We start from the raw sequence: 6,056 nt of genomic DNA, 5'->3' as shown, positions 1-6,056 counted from the left end.
ATATACAGAGAAGGAATGTTCTGGGCACACAATAAGCTATACCCTCATACTGTACTGTCTAAGGGAATCAATATGGCACCTCCTCCTCCCATATGTATAAATACAAATATACAGAGAAGGAATGTTCTGGGCACACAATAAGCTATACCCTCATACTGTACTGTCTAAGGGAATCAATATGGCACCTCCTCCCATATGTATAAATACAAATATACAGAGAAGGAATGTTCTGGACACACAATAAGCTATACCCTCATACTGTACTGTCTAAGGGAATCAATATGGCACCTCCCTCCTCCCATATGTATAAATACTAATATACAGAGAAGGAATGTTCTTTCCTGTATAAACTCTTTGGACTCAAAAACTTGCAGAATTTATCACAAGCACCAGCGCCACCTAGAGGCTGTTTCCGTCCTGATGTTAAGTCTACAGGTCAGATGATATAGTTGTTTTGGATGTTATTGCCTAATCCAAAGGCTCTCCCCAAGGCAGCCAATGGGGGTACAGCTGTCAGGGGCCCTGTGGAAAAGGGGGAAATGAGGGCCCTGTAAACTTAGTAGTATGGGGCCCTATGATTACCAATTCTTATCCTGCCAGTCCTTTAATAAATATAGTTTAGTAGTCAGCCCCATCACAGATTCCTAAACTATTGGGACCTGACAGGGGGCAGGACTTCCCAGTACCCCAATAGTCTGACCCTGGCTCAGCCAATCAACTGCCAGACAATGACTCAATACGACAAAACGACTGACAGCAAAGAATAAAACGTTTTCAGAAGCTGCAAAGCCTCCTATTCCCCAAAATCGGCTCAATTCAGTTTCAGGCTTTAAAATGCACTTTTCAAACAACATAAAACTTACTCTTGAACTGCGAGTTGATCAGTAACTTTAGCCATGACGGAAACACGGGGGGAATGAGGCTTCCAACTGCCCATTGAGTTTGGCGTCACCGCGATCCATGGAGTTTAATAGCAAATCTGACTCTCAGACTACTTGATCCTTGGCAACTGGGTCAGGAGCGTCATCAAGGTTATACATTGGCAGGGAGCAATTTTCTTTCATTCTGCAAAGAAAAAAAAAAGTTTTGTTAACTTCCCCTTTAAACGTCATATAGCTAATAAAGGAAAGAGGAGAGTAGCAGGGTTCTGTTTGCCCTTGCAGAAGGTAAGAGACAGCGACCAATGATGCAGATGATTGGATTCCAGATATGAGGAGTATCGGGATCATTAAAACAAACCCCCCCCCCCTAAAAACTGCCGTCTCCATGGAAGAGCAACAAAACTACTTATCGGAAGGAAAGTGCCTCTTATCTGGGACAATATCAAGTCTTTGCGTTTGAAGGGGGAGGACAAACATTGCAATTAACACTTATTCCCCCCATACAGGACTGATGGTTTGGGCTTTATACAGAGACTTTATTTACTTCATTACAGTGTCCGACCCTCCGAAGGTTGGAAACTTTATCCAGACAGAAACCCCTGGGATACTAAATTATTGGGGGCCTCCTCCCAGCAGGGGAGAATAATTATTATTATTATACAAGAGGAGAATGGGGCTCCAATTAAAAAAAAAAAAAATAACGACCCACTGATAAACAAACCCCTGATCCACCTTAACTCTGCCCACCCTGCTGAAACTTTTAACAGCCAATCCCACTTTTACTTCTCTTGGCCCCTGCCTTTAGTATCCTGTAAACTCCCCTTGATGGTGGTCCTGCCCACGAGCCCACCAATCAGGTCAGGGAATTGGGAATTTTCCACCTAAAACAGCTTTGTGGGAGCCTGATGAAGGACTCTAGAAAGAGTAGATGGCAGCTGGAATAACTAAGATCCCTGGCAAGTGCCATATGTTAACCGACCAATCAGGACTGTGAGGGCCCTGGACCTAAGTATATGGTTACGGGTGAGGGAATGGAATGAAGTGTCCCCTCCTTTCTCACTTTATTACATCAATTACAAGGTCCCGACTAGGACCCCCCCGCTGAATTCGGTTAAGTCAAATAAATGGAGATATACTAAGTATTTCCTTATGCGCTGACATTCGGTCTGTGCAACTGTCAGCTGCTCTCAGTGTCACCTGGAAATCAGAGCGCGTCACAAAGAGCGGTGAGACTACAGATAAGTGACAGATAGCGGGAGCAGCGAGACTTGATGAAACGCCGCTGAGTTGGCAGCAGCATGGGGTGATCATTGCGGTTTACGCTAATTAATGGCGTCCCTCGAGACGAATGTACGAATGTCGAAGAACTAGCAGCGTGTCTCAGGAATATTAAAGGGGTGGTTCACTTTTGAGTTAACTTTTAGTATGTTATAGAATGGGCAGTTCTAAGAAACATTTTAATTGGTCTTCATTTTTTATATTTTTCTAATTATTTGTCTTTTTCTTCTGACTCTTTCAAATTGGGGTCACTGACCCCATCTAAAAAACAAATGCTCTGTAAAGCTACACATTTATTGTTATTGCTACTCTTTTACTCTCCTATTCATATTCTAGTCTCTATTTTTGGTTGCTAGGGTAATTTGGCCCCTAGCAACAAGATGGCTGAAATTGCAAACTAGAGAGCTGGTGAATAAAAAGCTAAATAACTCAAAAACCACAAATAATAAAAAAATGACAACTAAGGGGTTTAGCAGCTCTACAGTTTGCAATTTCGGCAATCCGGTTGCTAGGGTCCACATTACCCTAGCAACCATGCATTGAGTTGCATTAACTTTTAGTATGATGTAGAGAGTGATATTCTTAGTTTTTATTTTTTATTATTTGTGGTTTTTGAGTTATTTAGCTTTTTATTCAGCAGCTCTCCAGTTTGCAATTTCAGCCATCTGGTTGCTATGGTCCAAATTACCCTAGCAACCATGCACTGATTTGGATAAGACTGAATTATGAATAGGAGAGGCCTGAACAGAAAGATGAGGAATAAAAAGTAGCAATAACAATACATTTGTAGCCTTACTGTGCATTTGTTTTTAGATGGGGTCAGTGACCCCCCCCATTTGAAAGAAAAAGGCAAACAATTCTTATAAAACTATAAGAGATAAATAATGAGGATCAATTGAAACGTTTCTTAGTATTGACCACTTATATTATCCTTAAAGTTAACTTACAGGGCAACCACCCATTTAAGATTAAAATCAGGACTTATGAAGGAAGTCGGAGCACAGGAAGGACTTTGCTCTTCTGGCCTGTGCCCTGTATAAACAGACCCCTCCCTGTAAGCAGATGTCCATCATGTGGGGGGATTATATATTCACTGGAAATCGAATGATCCCCAATAGAAGGAAATTAAGAAATAACTAATGTTTTTGTGATTAAACTATAGGCAAAAAGTATGTTCAGCTCCAGCCCTATTGATTGCACTCACGCCCCTTTATCAGTATCAGTTTTTCTTGCTTTTAAAGGAGAAGGAAAGGCTAAAATTAAGTAAGCTTTATTAGAAAGGTCTATATAAATTCACCAGTAACCCCTCAAAGTAATGCTGCTCTGAGTCCTCTGTTAAAAGAAACAGCACATTTCTTTCCTTCTATTGTGTACTCATGGGCTTCTGTATCAGACTTCCTGTTTTCAGCTTAAACCTCCAGGGCTAGGGCTTGAGCATGCTCAGTTTGCTCCTCTCTCCCTCCTCCTGTAATCTGAGCCCAGAGCTATGAGTGAGCAGTGAGAGACTCAGGCAGGAAGTGATGTCACAGCAAGCTAATATGGCAGCTGCTGGAATAAATATCGTAATGTAGCTTGCACTATTGCAGCTATCGGCAATAAACTGCGTAGCTTTCTTTCTCCTTTACAAAGACACAAGTGATTTTGCGACTCCTGTATCTGTTATTGTAAGTTGGAATTCTCAGCAGGGGGCCCTAAAGACGACATTAATCATCAAAATGAGGGATTGGAATAAAGCTAATTACACCACTATGAGATTTTATCCAACACCAAAGCACTAATCAGCACAAAATGAGCTTTTTCTGTTTTTTTTATATAAAAAAAAAAAAAAAAAAAAAAAATATTTTTCAATAAATAGCTTTTTCTTTGTAAATCCCGGATACAAAGGGGGCTTACGATTGGAAGGAAAAAAATTGGACTTTTGCCTGTGTGTTTGAAAATAGACTGCGGGGATAAAGGGGATTAGTCTCGGGATCTGTCATAAATAGGGGATTTATATATATAGATATATATGCATCATAAATAGGGGATATATATGTCATAAATAGGGGATAAGTGAATCTTGAGATTGATGCTCATCTGCGGAGTTAACCCTTAAGTGGGAGGCAATCAGTTACATGGAGGGACAAGGGTTTTATCAATGGCAGTCTCAGATATTTATTGGACAAAAAGTGACAATAATTGCTGGTTCCGGTGCACTTTTGCACCCATTGCTATAACTAATGATCAGAAATAAGTTCCACTGAATTAGTGAATGGGACCTGTTATCCAGAATGCTCGGGACCTGGGATTATCCTGATAACGGACCTTTCTGTAGTTTGGATCTTCATACCTTAAGAACATTGAATTAGACAATTGGCCTCCAATAAGTATTAATTATCTTAGTTGGGATCAAGTACAACCTATTGTTTTATTATTACACAGAAAAAGGGAATCATTTTAAAAATTTGGATTATTTCATTATAATGCAGTCTATGGGAGAAGGCCTTCCCGTAATTCGGAGCTACTAGAAAACCATATAAACATTAAATAAACCCAATAGGCTGGTTTTGCCTCCAATAAGGATTAATTATATCTTAGTTGGGACCAAGTACTGTACAGTTATGGGACTTGTTATCCAGAATGCTGTGGACCTGGGGTTTCCGGATAATGGATCTTTCTGTTATTTGGATCTTTATCCATTAGGTCTACTAGAAAATCATTTAAACATCAAATAAACCCAATAGGTTGGTTTTGCTTCCAATAAGGATTAATTATATCTTAGTTGGGATCAAGTACAAAGATCTTACAAAGTAAAAGGAAATCCAAAAAAAACATTAAAAAAACATTAAATGCATTTTTTTCCCGCCTAGTGAAATCAGAAATCCCAGTTTGAATATTTCGGCTTGGTCGAAGGTTTTACGGACAGAAACAAGAGAACAAAATGGTTAAAAATGCATCAAAAATCACCAAAATTGCACTATTATCCCCAAAATAATATACAAAAGGTATTGCGCAGCGAATACGCTATTCACAATGGCGATAAAATATCTTTCTATGCAAAAAAAAAAAAAGAGACGATGCGATAAGTACAAAAAAAAGAAAAACAAATAGTGTAAGTGCGCATACGTGTACAACCGGCAGAATTGCGTGTTATGTGCGTGTGCAGGTGTGTAAATAAATAAGTGTGTATTAATTATTAATTCATTATGAGTAACAAGTGGGTGTAGCTGTATAAAACTGGACAGCTTCAGCACAAAAATAAAAATTAATTCAAAAAGTGCTGAAAATGTAAATGAAAAGATCACTGTGTACAGCAAAGAGTTAATTTAAAGGGCAATTACCTATAACGCAGTTCCAAGAGGTCCCGCTCCAAACTGAGAACTAAGAGTGTTGGGATGTTTTATACCAATGTCACTTGTTCTTCTCTGGCTGAGACCCCGAAAAAGAATCTTCTCCTGCAGCCGAAAATCCCTTCTGTGTCCTCCAATATCTTCTCTTGTCCCCAATATTCCCATCTGCAACTTTACAGCCACCTCCCCCTCACCTGCTCCACGTGCAGCTCCTGCTCCTCGGCGATGGGCGGGGCTTACTGATATCAACCAATATCAACCAACCAGCGCCAAAGTGAGGCTTGGAACACAATGTGGGAATTCCAGCGTTGCTAGGCAGCAGTGTATAGAACAGTTGCCCTGGAATCTTCAGCTGGCCGGTAGTCCAGAGAGGAGGAGGAACAGATAGGGAAGGCTCTGGGGAGAGGCAGAGAGAGACAGGGAATGAGAGGGATGTTTTCTTATGGTATATTAGTTTATAGTCTGGCCACTTTTTATTTTATAGGGACTTTCACCCCCTGTTGGACAGTGAGAATGTAAAGGATTTATTATACATTTCTTTTATTTATTAATGTCCTGACAAAGACTG

The 6,056-nt window shown here is 40.1% G+C and overlaps 1 long non-coding RNA gene across 1 annotated transcript; it reads right to left on the bottom strand.

Annotated features, from left to right (window-relative positions):
• Nucleotides 1-325: 325 nt before the first annotated feature.
• LOC121401371 lies at nucleotides 326-6,056 on the bottom strand. Its single transcript, XR_005966183.1, has 3 exons — nucleotides 5,480-6,056; nucleotides 864-1,065; nucleotides 326-522 (listed from the first exon to the last, which is right to left on the bottom strand). It is a non-coding gene; the product is annotated as an uncharacterized LOC121401371 (long non-coding RNA).

The sequence above is a fragment of the Xenopus laevis genome, chromosome 3L, assembly GCF_017654675.1.
Source record: "Xenopus laevis strain J_2021 chromosome 3L, Xenopus_laevis_v10.1, whole genome shotgun sequence".
Classification (NCBI taxonomy): domain Eukaryota; kingdom Metazoa; phylum Chordata; class Amphibia; order Anura; family Pipidae; genus Xenopus; species Xenopus laevis.
The sequence above is the reverse complement of the archived record's forward strand: the minus strand, read 5'-3'. Positions and strand labels throughout refer to the sequence as shown.